Below are 18,586 nucleotides of genomic sequence, written 5' to 3' on the forward strand. Positions count from 1 at the left end.
TCACTGAGACTCAAGGCGGATTACATAGCGTGAGATTAGTACAATCAGTATTGGGAACATTTCCATGCAGTATCAAGGACAGGACATTTCCACCACATTCTCAAATACTTCTGTCTTTATCTCATAGAAAATAAAATGTCCCCTCTCTTGCTAGGACCAAAAAAGCATTAATCAGACTTAAGAGCAAGCTGGAGTTCCCATTTAACTCTGTTAAGAATCCATTGTAGTAACGAGCAATAAAATTTCCACCAAATTCTAAGCAGTGGTTGCCTGTTGTGAATTTACCTCTCTTTTCTTTAAAAAAAAAAAATGTCAACAACTGAAGAAAGGGAAGTGAAGTTAAAGGTTCAAAGGTAATACAAAAGTTTCAAAAAACACATTCAGAGAAAAACCATCGCTGAACTTATCATTCCATGATATTATAAACACAGCCCATCTTTCCATGAACTTATCAGCACTTATATCTGCTCAATTTGTAACTCTAGAGTCAGTTCCGATATGAGAGCAATTTTCCGTACTTCCATAATCCAGTCGTCAATATGGGGGACCACAAAAGATAACAGCTTATTTGAGAAACGGATCAATCAAGAATTTTGAGGAAATACATTGAAAAATTCTGGAAAGAGGTTCTTAATGAAATACACCAAATCACAAACTTTCATATTCCATTATTGCCTGAACTCATTTTTTTAGATATCTGGGATAATTGTCAAGTTAGTATACCCGCAATAAGGAAAGACCTCATTGAAACCCTGCTAGTGGCTGCTAAGAGTACAATTGCCGAACTCTGGAAGTCAAATGCCGACCCAACAATCAACAGTTGGTATATGAAAATCTGGGATCACTTCATCTCAGAGAAATTACATGATAAAATCCTCCAGATGGAGTACTTCCCAAGAACCACAAATTTTCTAGAAAAGTGGCTTCCCTCCCTTGAATACCTTGAAATTATTATGTAGCAGGACTAGGGATTTGCCCAAGGACTTGAAACCAAACAAGAAGGAAAATGTAATAATCAATATAATAAATAGACCCCATCCAGGCTTACAACAGTTTTATTTACATTCATATGTGTAAGTTATTTTTATGTGTCTTACTAAATTTAAGGGTTTTTATGTATGTTGTTGTGTATAATAGTATTCATTCGCCTTTTGTCTCTCATAAGCAACTGCTATATTTTGCTACACTTTATTGTAAAGTTTTTTTCATCTAAAATTTTCTGTAAATGACAAACTACAATCTGTATCTTATGTATTTGATTACAATAAAACTGTTTAATTAAAAAAAAAAAGAATTTTGAGGAAAGATGGAATGTGTATTATGCAAGCAGGAGATAAATCCAGGCAATGTAAAAGCAGGATGACAATTAGTCCTAAATGTAACACCTTGAATAAAATGTAAAAAGTAGTTTTTTGAGCAAAACTTTTTTTTTTACTTCCCTTATGTATTTTGATATATTATCCATTTGTTAAACGTTATAATGGCTATGCAGAAGCAGTGAATGAATGTAATATAGAATATGTAGCAAATGATGACACTAACGTTATTATTAGCGACTAATAATGTTATTATTAGTGACACTAATATCATTATTCTGTTTTTTACATAAAAATTATTATTAATATGAGATAACACAAAGAATTTCCAGCAGAACATTATAGTCTTGCAGCAGTTAACGAGGTCTCTATTTACCTTCCTTTGCTTTCCAGCCTGTATACCATAATGCATGTGGAACATTATTTGCATACAGTTTTATGATGCAAAATTCATTCTAAATCTAAGATGATACTAACAAACCAAATACTTGATATACCATAAATTCATACGGGCTTAAGCATGTACGCATTCACACATTACAGCAGTAGAAACCCAAAGTGCCTGAATTTTCAGAGGGATTTTAGGAATAAAGGATTCCGGTTTACTTCAGTGCCATTTGAATGTGCAGTATCTTTAAACTCCTTTATAAATCCCAAATCAAATTTACCGTCTGTGAGGACACAAGTTAAATCCAAATCTTCAATTCTTCAACAACACACACACACAAAAAAGCCATATTGACTTAAGCCACTTAAACAGATTGGAATTTCAAAAATCAGCATATGTGGGTATACACCCACAAAACCCATTAGTAGATCATACTGCTTTATTTTACACAGATGACATTTAAGGGGAAGATATGAAGAATGGAATCATCAGACAGCTATCCCAGACTTCCCCCCACACTTCTAGACAGGAAACTTTTAGGAGCAGAAACTGAGCTTTGTATATGGAAGTGACACTCAGCTACATCACAGACTCTACTGAAAACTGAGGCTGGGTAATAAAACACCAAATCTGCTTTCGCTCAATTAAAATAAATAGTAATGGTCACTCTCTGCTTTAAAAAGGGATGGTGATGGATTAAATATGTAACAGGTACTCCCCGTTATTCCACGCTTTTAAGTTTTGTACAGTCAGGCACCCTAAATTCTGAACCAAGTGGGCCCTGGCTTTAAACAGTCAGGAATGAAGTTCAGGAAGACCCAAAATTATGCACCGGAACCTGTAGCAAAGGCTGAAGCACAGTCCTTTGCTGAGGAACATATGAGAAGATGAGTGCATTTCCAGAGTAGCAGCCCTTGTTAATGTCTGTGGTAGGAACAATAAAATGGACCTTGCCTCTCTTTCACGACAGTAAACAGACACTTTGTTTACTTGCTTAAAGTCTCCAATCCGTACTGGAAATTATGGAGATTTAACTTACTTTAATTAATTCTGTTAACTTACTTAATTCATGCTGGTTTTATTAGTGGTAACCAAAACAAAGACAACGATGCCCTATCTCCCAGCCACTAAAAATCTTACTCAGCCATCCTTGATAGCTTCTGAAATTTCACCAGGCATTGGATGGATATTTTCAAGCCACAAGGACTCAACATGTTTTGTTGCCAAATTATTGGGTTTTTTTAAATAAAATTGTATCTTGTACTATTACATGTACCACCTCGAAAACAAGGAAAGATGAGAAACAAAACAGGTGGCATTTTAGGAAGCTGGATTCTGTGCCACCACCAGGCTTCACACTTTTCTGTACTCCCGCAGAATCACACACACTCCTACATATAGAATAAGAGTCTAGTAGCACCTTTAAGACTAACCAATTTTATTGTAGCATAAGCTTTCGAGAATCAAGTTCTCTTCGTCAGATGCATGATACAAAATATAGAATAAGGAAGCACATCTGCCAGTTGACTCTAGAAGCAGAGAAAGAAGTATTGGAAGTGTGTCCTCTACTGGGTTTATAAAAACTGTCCTCTGCTGGAACTGATCTGTGCATGCTTTTGAAGCCAACTGATCAAGCTATGCATCCAGGCAGATGGCTTATTAAACCCCTTCAAAAGCAATGAACCCAAGGCCATTGTTTCCTGGGCAATACCCAACTAGTTGTAATTTAGTATGGGTGTTCTCTCTCTCTCTCTCTCTCTTACTCACACACACACTTTAGTTCCTTTGTTATCAGAACAGCTGAAGAATTAACAGTCTAGCAAAGTACTGTTTTTCAATCAGTGGATTGGGCCCACTCTTTCCTTTTCTCAAGTAGCTTTTATCCAAAATTCCTGAATCCTGACCAAAGATTGAGACAGCCTTGCAAACAAAATGCATCTCAACATGAGGTGTGTGCGCATGCACATGCAACAAGGAGGAATAAAGCAGAAACCACTATGGAAGCAAGAAAAAAAAAAGAGGCCATTTCTCAATTTCCCCATTTGCTGCTGCCTCTTCCCTGTCCTGCAGAGAGCATTTTGCTCACAAGACTCTCACAGCCCTTGGAAGGGAATTTGGGAGCAAATGTATGCTTTTGGGAAAAGAGAACTGGGGGCGGAGGCAGGGGGAATCTGTTCTGCCAGCCTCTGTGAGCTCTTCTGGTGGATTTATCCCAATTAACCAATATTCTACCTCTGGTTCCATTTGGGTTTTCCAGAACTTTGTTTTAATGGCTACCTCTACTGCTCATGTTAGCTTTTCCCATGTTACCAGATCAATCACTACAGTGACTTCAGATCACCTGGCATTTTTAGCTGGCCAAACTGTCTCCAGATGTTGCCACTGCCACTGGCCAGTAAGCGACCATGGTTGTAAACAAGTCAACTAAAAGTTATACTACCCTCTCACACATAATATAGTGATCTGTTTGTATGGATATCCAATGCCTAATCCTAGCTATTCTACTCCTGTATAATATATATTTATTGCAAACAGACACAATTTTTGTGGGCAAAAGTGTAAGATGCAGGCATGTCATTAAAACAGTTTGAGCAACTGCTTCCTGTCTTTCCTGAGGGGTGCAGATAACCAATCACTTCTCTTTACCACAGCGCTTTTCATATCTATCTATCTATCGTGCAAAATGGACAATTCCTGTTCCATACATTTTGTTAAAAATACTTGTTTCCTTGGTGTCTTATGTAACCACAAATACTTATCCAAATGGAATTTATGTTCATCCTACTATTAAAAAAAACACTGCTAAGCAAAGCACCACTTAAAACTTATACTAGTGAAAAAAGAATTTCATTTACAGCTGTGTGATAGGATGACAATACATGTTTTTTGTTACTCTTACATTTAATCATGAAGTACCGTCAGGGGAAAAAAAGCTTACCCAAGAAGCTAGAGCTGTTCGCAATCTCCAAATGCATGGAAAGGGGAAACAGCACAGAACTACTCAACTAAAAGCCAGCTGGTTGTCTTTCTTTGAACAAAGTATCAAACTATACATACACTATCTTAGAACCCATGTTAATAGGTACTTAAATAAATAATAAAAAGATTTTAAAAGATACAAAATATTATGACTTTCTTTTTTCGGACATGGTGACTTTCTTTCACCTCTATTTCTATATAGCAGTAAGGCTTTGAAAATTCTTGGCACAACCTAATATTGCTATTTGAGAGGCAAAAGGAGAGGGTGGAAAGAAGGGGACTGAAGAGTCAGCAAGATAATTCAGATTATAGTTCCATCCAACATTTGTTTTCTTTAAAATACAGTTGCTATTTTTCCTCCTTAATTGTATGTTACATATATGAAAAAGATTCTCTAACTTTGGATATGATGACATAAGCAAAAAATATGTTTTAGGGAACAGTCTGGCTGAGATAATTTAACTTAAAAAGAACTACTGCAAAGGAAATAAGTTTAGATATGATTGTACTTTGCATTCTCTCTGAGAATTATAGCGTGTCATTTATTTTAAAGGGATGACACTCATCCTAGGATGTAACAGACGGCCCTTATTCCAGAACATTCCAGTTTCAAACTTGCTCTACAAAACAGACTGCACTTCCAGAGCATGGCAAAGTTTTGACAAGGCACTCCTCTCCTATTTGGATCTGGCATCTCGCAGCCTAAAACTCGCCTGCCTAAGGGGCATCTTCCAACGCTACTTTATTCTGCATTATAAAACAGTCTTGTCAGAAAGTCCTAGTGTAATGAAGCAGTAAGCACTTCACATGTTGGCCCAATTTTGAGTTATATTGATTTAACGTAAGTTCATACATTTGCTTTTTGAGAGAAGCCTTGAAGATTCTGTAGCGGCTGCCAATTCTGAAAGGATAGCAGTGAGCAGCCAGAGAACCCCCTGTGAGCTCTCACCTTGCTAGGCGTTCTGATCAAGGAGAGTGCCAACACTGTTAATCGATTCTGGACGCACTTCTTCATGCAAAAGAGGAATTAAGGACGTAGCTCCCAGGCTATATTCCTTCCTTGTTCTTTCTGTGGCTTTCCAAGCTCTTCCCCTTTCCAACTGCAAGCAACAACAGCTGACTTCAGAGTGAAAAACAGCTGGGAAGAGACTTCCCTGTTCCCCTCAGCATGAAAAGGACATGGTTGTCCTGGTGAGTAGGCTGCAGCTATTACAGCTTCTGAGAAACTTCTGTAGACTCAGAAACCTCATTAGTTAAAGGAACAGGTGAAGACAGCCTTTATCTGTTTTGGATTCAGACATCATTAGAAATTCAGCTGTGCAGCCAAGAAAGTCAGCTGGGAAAAAATCATTAGGTCAGCAGCACTTAACAGTTTTAAAAGGCCCTTCCTTACTAACAGAAAACTCCAAGAACAATTAACAATTGTAAACTGCTACAGTGCAATGCCATCACACAGTTCATTCAAAATTAGCACCATTTAATAAGACTGGGTTTCTTATTGGAAATATAAGTTCCAAATCTTGATACAACAGTTCAGTTTTCATATTTGTTTAATACTGGGCACTTTCTTTTTTCTTTTCTTTAAAAGAAAAAAAAAACTTTCTTTTTTTAAAAAACCCTCCAAATTCAACTTAATGAATTAACTGGAAATTTAGATGTTAAGCTAGCACATTTTGTTTTCAAACATGTCACATAATATATTGCATTCTACTACTTCAGTACTGAATGTATGCTGTCTGATTTTTGGAATTTCTATATAGCATTAATATACTTAAAAGCACGCTATAGGTTTGATTCAGAAATATCAAAAACCAGCTCACCGAGGTGCAAAAACTAGCATCACTCATTTGAGAAGAAATGATGCTATTCATATTGTTCCAGGTGCAGAAGAAGGTAAAATAAAGTAATACAAAAGTTTGGGCATACAACCTCCCCCCACATGTACTTATTTTTAAAAGCTGCATAATTTTAGCTTCAGAGGGATTCAAAACCAGAACTCATTTTGAAAACTAACCCGCCCGCCCCCCGCAACTACAAACATTCTTGTAAAACCACTGTTGTCCACATTAGTCCTCTTGTAAGGTTTTACTTTTGCTTACAATTCCTTGTGAGAGACTTCATCAGACTTTGGGTCTTGGACCTCAGTGTAAAGAACTCGGATCAGTTTCGATTTTACTTTTTATCAGATTGCCACCAGTTATCTACATACAAATTCCTGAGATGCAGTCATGTTAATCTAGGGCAACAAACACAAAAAAATCAGATTTATTGTGGTATAAATTTTCAAGGCCACGTGCCTATTTCAGAGGCATGACGTATTACCTCGCAGGTACATCCATGTGTCCACACAGGCATAAAGGAAAAGTCTGTTAACAGAGGAGCCGAATCCCAAAGGATAACAAGGGTACCTTGCAGTTGCAACATTTCTATATGATACGCAAATGTACAACAATGGAGTAAGCCTTAAACAGTAGAAGTCATTGGGATAATTTTCCTAGCTACATTATTTTTATGCCTGTCATGGTGGTGGGGCAGGGTTAGGGTTAGGTTAGGTTAGGTGGTGGGGCAGGGCGCGGGGAACACTCATTGATATGAATAAATCTCAAATTAAATTGGTTGACAGATTCTAGTTTAGCATTTCCACTTCACAGCCTCCCTTTGAACTTAATTAAAGACTTCAGAGGGAGGCTCTAGGGTGAAGTTATTGAACTACACTACAGTTTATCAACAAATCTGATTCAGGATTAAATCAGAACTGTGAGTTGCTGTCCCAGTAAAGGTGTGAAATTAGCATAGTTTAAGAAAGATATTGAGTGACCATTACTGATTAAAAGATAACAGATTGGATTGTTCCCATTTGGACATCACATAAGAATGTCACAGACATTTATTCCTTTATTCCTTGTGCTTTCTGACCTTCGCCTTACTGTTTACAAACTCTTTCTTTTGAACATTGCTGCCAGCTAATAACACCTAGGGAAATACTGTTTATCAGATTTATCATTGGACAAGATCCCATGGACTACAGCCCACTTCATCAGATGCATAATTTAACTTGAATCTTGTTCTTATTTTGAACATTTTAATGCTATCTTTCTATCCAGTTCAGGGTCCCCCAAGGCAGCAAACACAAACATTAAAACAAATTTTTAAAAACAGTTAAAACAATTCAACAAAACACAGACACGTACACACAAATGGGACAGAGAATCAATGAGGGAACGCCAAGCAAACCAAAAAAAGTCTTAACTTGCTGATGGACAACAGCGATAGACGGGGACAAACCAATCTCCATGGGAAGGGAGTTCCAAAGTTTTGGGCATCATGACTGGCAAAGCCTATTCTTGGGTTGTCACCTGTCTAACCTCAGATGGCAAGGGCGCCCAAAGCAAGCCCTCTCAAGATGATCATAATGGTTGGGTAAAAGGTCCTTCAAGTACCTCATCAAATATTCCAGAACATGAAGTCTTCTGCTGATTTAATAGTCATAGATCCAGAGGAGTTAGCCGTGTTAGTCTGTAGTAGCAAAATCAAAAAGAGTCCAGTAGCACCTTTAAGACTAACCAATTTTATTATAGCATAAGCTTTCGAGAATCAAGTTCTCTTCATCAGATCAGGCATCTGATGAAGAGAACTTGATTCTCGAAAGCTTATGCTATAATAAAATTGGTTAGTCTTAAAGGTGCTACTGGACTCTTTTTGATTTTGCTGATTTAATGTTACACTAAATATGCTTCCTGACCATTAGCCAATCCTAGAAATGTCTTAAATGAAGTACTTCCACCCTTTAAGTTAATACAACTCGCATAGGACCAGAGGCCCCTCCTTCCGGGTATATTCAGTTTCTGGAATATAAATGCACAACAAATTGTCCAAGTTCTGGGGAGTTTTAGATTTGTGTGAGTGGGAAAAAAAGTCTCCAGGAAATATGGCCAGCTGTTTTTAAAAAGTAACTGCAAAAGTAGTTTGAGATATGCCGCAGTGTCTGCGGTTCAACGGAAAATACAGTCAGAAATCTCACTGGGAATGTGCAATCCCTTGAGCCGTCTTAATTAACTCTTTAGATCCATGCCTCCCCCCCCCCTTTTCCAATCAACTTTTGTTACTTGGCCATCGCGGCACATGAAGCAGCAGCATCCCTCCAGTTCTATTAAGTCCTATCTTCAAATCAGTCACTTGCAGGAAGTCATTACCAGTGAATACTGGGAAGACACTCATGGTGAGCAAAAAACCTAAAGGGAAACTTCAATTTTAACATTAAAATATCAAAAAGCTTCTTTTCTTATGCCCCAGTTCCACATGTGAGAATAAAATGCACAATCACACTGAGAGATCTTTAGCCTATTTTACCTGCAGCCAGGTCTGAATGGGGTGCTAAAAGTGTGCTAAATAGCACTGGAAGTTCCAGCAAACACAGGATAAGAACGAATTAGTTCACAGTCTGAGCCAAAGCAGACATAAACAGCTGAAGCAACCCTCACTCTTTATGAGCCTTCCTTTTGCAAGATGTATGGATTAGGTCCCAAATATTTGGTGCACATTAAAAAGAACCAGGGGCAAAACTACTTAGCCCTGCATTTAACAAGAAAATAGTTTCTACCAGGAAAGCTTATATTTAAAATACCTACCTTCAGCAGGGTAGAGTATTCTTCTTTAATACATTAGGCTGAAGGAAACAATGGTCCATGTAAGCAAGCCCTAGGGCATGTCATCACTTGGTAATGCTTTATATGCGAAGGCAGGGTGGGGGGAAAGAGAAAAGGGTATGCAAGTCTGCAGGCTAGATGCCATATGTTTCCGTTTTCAGGAGGTGCTCCTCCTTACTAGTGTTAAAAAACACTAGTGAATGCTCAGAGCAGTAAAACACTCCAAGTAATGCAATACTCTTCTAGTTTCCCTTCATTTGGGTTCTCATGTATTATCTACAAGCACTTAGAAATGTGTTGGTCTTCAGACTTTTTTTTTTCTCTGAAAAAAGTGGCTAAATCCATTTTCTTATCTAGGAACAAGATTTTCACTCATATTTCATATACATGATCTTCTTCCCACTACTAAGAGTAATGCTGTTTCTCATCAAGTTCTTATAAACAACCCATACTTTGGGCTGCATGACTGCGGGGGGAAAGATTAGCTTTAAGTATAAAAAAGATTTCTATTAATCCATTCTAGAGGATAACTTTTAAGATGGTAAAACCCAGGCCTAAAGACAGTTCAGGACTTGAAAGAAATCTACAACAGGTAAGTAGCATCTGGTTTCTTACGCTGTTTGTAATGTTGCACATAATACTGCTGTAGCAATGAACCTCATCACTCATGCTTCTACTATTTAAGGCAACTATATGCTAATAATGGAGGGGAACCCCAATACAGAGATAGGTTGGTTTGTCTTAACATTCTAATATTGTTATCTGTCCTGCACCCCTTGAGTACTTGCACACAACTACAAGAAAACAATTGGTTTGCTAACATAAGACATTAGGCTATTTTGTGAATCTAGATACAGTGATGGTTGAGAGTGCCGTCAAGTCATAGCTGACTTATGGTGACCCTTGGTGGAGTTTACATGGCAAAAGATTAAGAGAGGTGGTTTGCCATCGCCTGCCTCTGCAACTCTGGTCTTTGTTGGAGTTTCTCATCTAATTACTAACCAAGGCCGACCATGCTTAGGTCCTGAGATCTGATGAGATTGGGCTTGCCTGGGCTACCCAGGTCAGGGCATCTAGATACATTATAGAAATTCAAATTTTACTGGGAATGTACCATGTTCTCCCACATCAAAATCCTTCTGCTCAAGAGAACTAGCATGTCGGGTAGAAGTTCTAACCAAGTATTTTGACAATGGTGCTGGCTTTCCACATTCAAGGAGTCTTTTTATTTAAGGAGGCACTCAAACTTGTAGTTCAAAACATTCACTCCTAGAATTCTATGCCACATAACTGAACCTGTGACTGACTCTATAGAATTCTATGCTGCTTATCTGAATCTGAGCCTACTTGAGAACAGTAACTTTAAATAAGAATCTGATGATTGGCAAGCCTACATAATGAATCCACAGCTGGATGACACATTAGACTGGAAGTGGGAGGTGCTTTACCCTCTCAAAAATACCTGCATGTACAAAGGCCAGCAAGCTTTTATATCAACCAAGCAATCAAATACGTGTTTAATTTTATCCTTCCCTGTCCCCAACGCCATCACCATGAACTCAGAGCAGTATAGGCAGGCCTTCTCATATAGTTCTTGAGAGTTATGTTAGGCTGGGATGGCTAACCCCAAGGTGTGAGAGAGAGCACTTTCTGTTCTCATAGGAGAACAGAAAGATACAGATCCCTAGTAGGATCTGTCATAGGAAAACACTGGCTTATCTACAATATGACATGGTATATTCCAGATGAATCAGATTTGCTGTGTGAGCCTATGACAGTGCTTATTAGCAGTTTTATTCTGTTAATAAGCACTGTAATAAGCATCTATATCACTAGAAGTTAACCAGCTGCTTGATTTCAAAGCATAACAGTAGAGTCTAAGCAAAAATGTACAGCTGATGAAGCAACCAAGAACATAACATTTCAAGCGTCTGTTAAAAAACCAATACTTTTACTATGTGATAGAGAGCTAATGTCTTTCCAAATATATTCAAATTGCATGCAAAAATATGTTGCAACAAGTTTGGTTTTGTTCCAAGTTCCTTTTCTAGAATCAACTTTGTGACACCTACAAGCAAAATGTACTCACAATAAAGGCAAGGTAGCAACATACCAATTTTCATTCTTAATTATTTACATAATTTAAGAATTGGTGAGAACTTGATTGTATCTTCTCCCTTGTTTCTAGGGTTGGGGAGCAAACACAAAAGAAGTCATTGGCTGCCCTTCTCCAGATTACACATTTCTGTATGTGCAGGTTAAATTTATGGTAAGAATATTCACTTCCCTTTAGAACTACATATTTTCCCAAGCTAATTCATTTTTTTTATTAATTAAGCTACCATTATGGGAAAAGGTTAGATGTATCAAGGCAATGTTTCTGAACTCTAGCCATTGCCCTATATATTGAATTGTAAACTATATGATTTCTAAACGCTGTTTATTATTATGAATACTTACTGTTGGCAATACTGGGGCTTTTTGATCACACTGAAGCTGGGTATAAGATTCATCTGGCAAGTAGGGATTTGCCACATTTCCTAAGTTGCCAAATGTTATTCTGTTTTTTAGGAAACATCACCAAGAGTACATGTAAAAAATCTGAAGTCAGTATTGGAAATTAATCCAAGACCGCAAACTGCTATCCACTGGCGTCTTTTGCTGTGTCATCTGAGGATGCTAAACGAAAGCTGCTGATATGGTTGATGTGAATAGTTCACAAGAGTTGAAAAACAAGAAATTTTTACTGTTGGATTTCTTCCAGTCCTTGAGCAGATCAGAGTATTCCTTGCTTAGAGCAAAATGTTCTTTAACTGCATTGTGAACCAAACTCCCCCTACCAAGTGAAAACTAAGAATTCAGCTTGCTGATTAGCTACAAAACAGACCTGAAAAACAACCACATGCAGCCAGACAGGGAAACAGGAACCAAAACAGGAGAAGCACTATCAGCTCACTAGTGATGTGCAAGTAAACCTCAGTTTAAGATTGTCAGGCACTACCTGAACAGATTACCTGCCCCAGTTCTAAGGTTCTCAAAGTACAGATAGACATTTACATAAAACACTTCATGTGCTGATTGGATCAAGGGAAAAAAACTCCAAAGAGCATCTTTAAAAAAGAGATCCTATTACTTCTATTTTTTGGTATTATTTCAGTTCTAATTTTTGTTTGCTGGAGCTTCGTACAAGATTTGAGTGTCATTAAATATGCTAACAGTGCTCATTATGAGTAAATGTATCTATTATGCCAAAAGCATAGCAGATGTAATTATGTGAAGTACAGAGAGGTGAAAAAAAACCCCAATTGTATTGGACTCCTGATGTTCTAATCAAGAGTCTGAGAATAAAGGAGGGCTTGTAAGCCTAGTAATGGCAGCCCTGCTGTGGCAGAAATTTTTGCTGATTTTCTACATTTAAACAGAAGGGTGAACTGGAAAGGGTGACATGAGATAAATAAGTAAATAACAGTCCAATATCCTTAGTTATTTAATCATCCAGAATATCTATGGAAAGCAAGTAAACTCAAAGGTCAATCTTCTCTTTCAGATTTGCCTAAAGATAGGGAAACTTTAGCGCTTTTAACTATAGGTAAAGGGCAGGGAGAAGCTTTTTCCTGCCAAAGCATTTTGTTGTTGTTTCACACTTACCAGAAATGTGAGTTGGGAGGGGGAAATTGTTTTAAATAGATATTAAAAAGAGTGTGGGCCATATTTATAACCTATAAAGTTCCTTAATTACTAGGAACCAGTTTTACACAGATATCACCATATTGAAAGCCAAACAAGAACTGCAATTCTCTTCAGCTCGCATTCTCTCTCCCCCCACCCTTTTTCTGGACAACCATCAATAAATTGCATCTTGATCCTGAACACACTACTTGGAAGTATGCCCCACTATGAGCGAGAGTTGCTTGCAAGTACTATGATTAGGACCAGGGATGTGCTTTTGATCTCACAAATATACAAGACAAATAGATTTTGGACCATGGTGGTTATACAGAAGGATCTAAAGTTTTGAGTTAGGTCAATGTTTAGGAGGCAGAGTGTTAGATAAAGAATCAGAAAGAATAGGGTAAATGGGGAATGTAGAATACCTTCCTCTTTCCAACCACATCCCCCACCCCCATGCCTTTCCGTTCCCCACCAAAACAAAGAAGATATTCCAAGCCATCCATAGCTCTCCATCTAGAATCTTTTGCAATTCATGTTGAAAGTCAGTAGCCATTCTATTAAAGCCTCTATAAATATTAGGCTTGCTTTGTAATTACACTTTGTGGGAACTACAAGTTTATAAATACTGGTGCTTAATTAAAACAAATCCAGGAAATGGCTCCCCATCCACTCAAAATGTTTCACCATTCTAAGAAACAAGCTGTAGTTTAAAAGAGGGGAGACACAAACAGCCCTGATATATATAGGTCATGAGAATGTTATTCTTATTCTTATTGAACCTGTACAAAAAAAAAAGAGAGAGAGACTTTAAAATATGCATGTTAAACAGGTTTTATGAGAAGTACTCAGCTGTGATCTTTTGGAAAAAGATCTCACTGGTCTCTCTAAAGTCAGCTCTTTGTTGAACAGGAACATTTGATATTGTAATTTTGCTTCACACAAAAAGTTCAGCAAGACACATACCTAAAATAAGACTTCTTTCTCAGCAAGAATCATCAGCTGCCATTAAAGCCACACCTTAAAAAGTTCTTACCACACAGCAACTGAGCAAGTACAAACGCGTGGTGGCTCTTTTCAGCCAAAAAAAACCCAAAAACAAAACGAGGAAAATTAAAAGTTAGGATGATTTGATATATTAACATCAGCTCTTTAAAAGTCTGTAGTAAAGATAGAACTGTATGCAACTGCATTTTTAATAGACTAAATACCCTTTTTTCTTACACAAATGTACTCTTAACAACCTTTCACAGGAATATAAATATTTAACATTTAAACCTGACAACACAGCACTAAAAGATAAAATGCCTTCCTGCTAAGAGCAATAGTGCCTCAGAATTGGAAGGCAGCTGTTGTTCCCCTGCCTTTTCTTTTGTTGCACCTAATCTCATGTCAAGTCATTCAACCAGCTCCAAAGCGATGAAGACATAATTGAATCAACCTTATACAAAAAAAAATCAGATCTACTGTTCTTGAATAGCTATATGCACACATTAAATATTCTAAAAAGCTAACACTATTCTCCCTTTTCCTTAAACCTGTCTCTGTCTGTGTGTATGTACACAAACATACAATGAAAATGGGAGAAAAAAACAACCATAAGGCTAGCAGAACAGAGTATATCCAGATAGGTCAGACCAATCAAAAGTCTATTGTAATATCTTTTCGACTACAGCTGTTTGTTATGCACACTCGTAAGTAACTTGAAATAGAGCCTCAGGAGCCATATCGCTTTAAGAAACCAAGGGAATCTTTTCTCCAGAGATTTGCAACATGAAATATACACATTTTAAAAATGCTTGGGAGCAGAAGCCTTAAAAACAAGTACCTGATGGCCCATTACAAGCTAGCATTCCTACTGCAGATCTTAAATACTGACTCATCAATTCACATAAAACTAGTGGGGGGGGGGAGGAAGAGAGCACCAAACTCCACCCACTTTCCCTCCCCCATCTCCAAAGAAAGCAGTTTAACCTACTTATTTCATCCAAGTCTTCTTATGTTGTCCAAGAAAACATCTAATCACCAGTACACTCATCACATTTTTAAATAAACAAACAAGCAAAAGAATTCCAGGGCCCAAATCTATAGAAGGCTGAAGTGTAATAAAACATGGCAAGAAAACATTTGCAAGCCATTGTTAGAAGCACTGTGTTCAGATACCTTTGCAGACACAAAACCAACCCCCACCAGCCAACAGCATGTAAGCAAGTGGTCAGCGAGTCAATGCCAGCTATTCAATTTGTAGTTAGGCGTTTTATTTCTCTGCCTTCCTGATTATATCAGAGAGGCTTTCCAAGGCCTAATACGTTGTGAAGAATGATACCACTCTCCTACTTCCCCCCACCCTCTGCATTTGAAAAGTACATTATTTCCTTCTGTTCCTTCACATATAGAAACTTCCCTTTTCACATTCTTCTGTAAAGATTTCACTTCATCTATGAACTTAAGTTCCTATTTCTGCTTTTTCACTCTGTATTAGATTCTTCTGCTTCCCCCCTGCCCCCAGCAGAACTGCTGAACATATTTAAAGCTTTCAAGGTCAATTTGGAAAGGACACTTTTTTTTTAAAAAAAAGTGGATGTTTGTGTGTGCTTTAATGTAGCCTTCTAAACAACAAAGCTAAAGTTGTTTCGAAATCTTTCCTGACTATCCCAAGAAACCTAGCTTAGAGATTTTTGCTAGCCAATGCTTCAAAACTATCACACCTCATTTCAGATTCTAACAAGAGGTTTTACAGGGAACGTGGAGGGGGGGGGGTGCTCAAGGGACTGAATATAGGAAAGCCTGGGTTTGGGCGACAGAATTTCTGCAGCTCAAATAAACAAAACCCAACACACCCCAAGAGAAGCTGATTAGTCAAGAATTAATGTCTCCCCATATATAGGCAAGGTATCACCATACGGAAGTGAAATCACATAGCCAAATGCTTTTATGAATTTTATTATCCTCTCCTAGCAAAGGGCTATTGTTGTCTTAAGAGCCAAGTAGGCTGTTTATTTTTAAGGAGCACCTTATATTTTTAAAAGCCTCTGTTAGCTTTATTAAAAATTAACATACACACAGGCAAACACAACCTTCCCCAAGAAACACATAACAACAAACGCTCAGGGGCAGATTAAATCCCGCATTCAAAATGAAACTGACAAAAACGGATCAATGAACTTTTCATTAGCAAATTCGACCCCCTCCCGGTGGGGGGGGGAAGAGGGGGCAAACACATTACAAACCTTTCTTCTAGGAACATCTGACTCACAAAGAAATTCTTGTCTTTCTCCCCCTGCCCGCCCCCATCTTCATATTAAAGTATTGAAAATAAATACCTAAATTATATTGGAAGTTTCAAACAACATCCACTTAGATGGTGGGGATAGGAGACGGCACATGGGCAGGGGGGCTGCTTACAGCTAGCAAAGAAGAGACCAAAAAAAAATCACATACACAGCAAGAAGTTTAGAGGAAACAGAAGCGAAAGGTTCACCTCTTCCTCATCAATCTTCCTCCGCTCCCTTCTTTGGGGGGGGGGGGAGGAGAATGATAAGAAACCTAGCCTAGACCTTGTGAAATAAATAACATTTTGGGAAATGTTTTCCTGATTACCTGCTGTTGATCCTCCTCTGCCATTGCCTGGCGGTGGGGTTGGAGGAAGAAAGATAAAACTGACACAACAGGAGTTGCAGCGTTTGAATGAGAAAGAAGAGAAGAAAAGAGGGAGGAGGGATTCTTGAGGGAGGGGGAGGAGGAAGAAAGAGGAGGAGGAGGAGGGCGATGGGGAGGGCTTTTTTTTTTTTTTGAGGCTGGTTGCGTGTGCGACTGCCACACACACCTGATCCTTTCGCTTCTCTCCTCCTCGCAACATGGGGGGTGGGGGGAGAAGAGAAAAGGATTTAGGAGGGAAAGAAAAGGGAGGGCATTTTCTATCGAGAGGCGCAGAGAAAGAAGACACCCGGGATGCCATTGGGAGGGCAGAGCCACAGGGCAAATTTCAGTGGGGAAGAAAAAAAGAATTAAAAGTCTGTACCTTTCTGGGTACACACCTGTCCATCCATTTTGAAGGTAGTTAAGTGAAAGCCATTTCTGCCTCAAAACATGTACACACTCCTCCACCACAAACAATTTCGGAGGGGGGGGCGAGAGGGATGCCCTCCTCACTTTACAGACTTTAAAACGAGGTTATGCCCACCCGATGGACACCCCCCCCCCACACACACACACTTTTTCAGCCTCCTTGACACACCCTTTAAAAATTAAAAATAATAAATGGGAATATAAATTCAACAATTTCGGGGGGGGGGCGTGGATGCCCTGCCGACTTCGGATACTTTAAAGCGAGATTATGCCCCCCTCGAGGGACACTCATTCCCCCCTCCCACACTTCCGCACAGCCTCCTTGGCACGCCCTTTAAAAATAAAATAATAATAATAAATGGGGTTATAACTCCCTCAATAATAGCCCGAACCGTCTCAAAATGAAATAACACTCCTCCTTTCCCCTTTGTTTTAGAACGGGATGATGTTTTCCCCCTCAGGAGGGGGGCGGGAAACCCCAGGCAGAGGGATCGCCCTCCACCCCTGAAGAGATAATAAACCCCTTTCCAAAAATGAAGCATCACCTGAAGATCTCATGGAGTCCCTCCCCTGTCTAATTCCTCTCCACTCAAACTACATTTCCTATACTGGAGGGTTATAAATAGCTATCTAAAGTGTATAGAGGTGGCTCATCCTAACTAGGGAGAAACCCGCCCCCCCTCACTTCAGCCGCTATGCCGGCGTTTGTGAGGGGGGTGGGGGTGAAGCGAGCATTTCACCCAGGCCGGCCTCGGTCAGGGCCCGCCATGGAAGTCGGACGCTTTCCCCCGTCCCTTGGCTTTTCCCGCCGGGCCTGCCCTGCCGTGCCCCCCTCGGTCCCTCCTTCCCTGCCCAGCGGGGCTCCTCCTCCGCCTCACGGCGCCCGAGCGGCAGCCAAGAGGCGGGAACCAGAAGCCGAGGCCGGCATGGCTTGGAGAGAGATTGTGTGTGTTTTAAAAAAGGAGGGTGGATGATGGGGTGGGTGTGCAAAGGCCATGCCCGGGAAAAGAGGAGTTCTGTCGGGAGGGATAAAATGGTGAGGGGAGCTGGAGGGCGGCTGCCCTGACTGGGCAAAGGCCATAAAATGGAGGGGGAGAGATTGTTATGAGGCGAACTTTTTTTTTTGACGGCCCTATAATGAACTCTAGTCTCTAAAAACTTTCAAGAGGTGTTGCAAAGCCATTTTTATTTGCTAGGGCTTTTTCAACGGGTGTGTAGACCTCTTGAGAGGTAGCATGGGAGGGTTAGTTTGTACGTTTTAAGCAGGGTGTTTTCTATTGTGGTTTGTAAGCCGCCTTGAGCCACAAAAGGCGGGATGTAAATATTTTTAATAATCATAAATTATAATCATCATAAATAACTGCATATATGTATCGCTCTTCTAGACAGATTAGTGCCCCACTCAGAGCACTGAATTAGTTCTTGTTCCCTCTTCCTCCTGTTATACTTTTCAGAGAAAAGATGGGGGGGGATTAGTTTTGAGTAGGAGAAGTGTAATAAAGAAGGGTGAAGTGAGAAAA

General features: G+C 39.2%; 1 protein-coding gene across 1 annotated transcript in view; it reads right to left on the reverse strand.

The window, feature by feature from the left end:
• The window catches only part of ZNF217 (zinc finger protein 217), a 36,210-nt gene extending 19,521 nt beyond the window's left edge, over positions 1 to 16,689 (reverse strand). The window contains exon 1 of the mRNA XM_054981762.1: positions 16,599 to 16,689. The gene's annotated coding sequence lies outside the window, so the exon portion shown is untranslated. The remainder of the gene's footprint in view (positions 1 to 16,598) is intronic.
• Between the last annotated feature and the right edge of the window lie 1,897 nt (positions 16,690 to 18,586).

Source organism: Eublepharis macularius, chromosome 5 (genome assembly GCF_028583425.1).
Source record: "Eublepharis macularius isolate TG4126 chromosome 5, MPM_Emac_v1.0, whole genome shotgun sequence".
Classification (NCBI taxonomy): domain Eukaryota; kingdom Metazoa; phylum Chordata; class Lepidosauria; order Squamata; family Eublepharidae; genus Eublepharis; species Eublepharis macularius.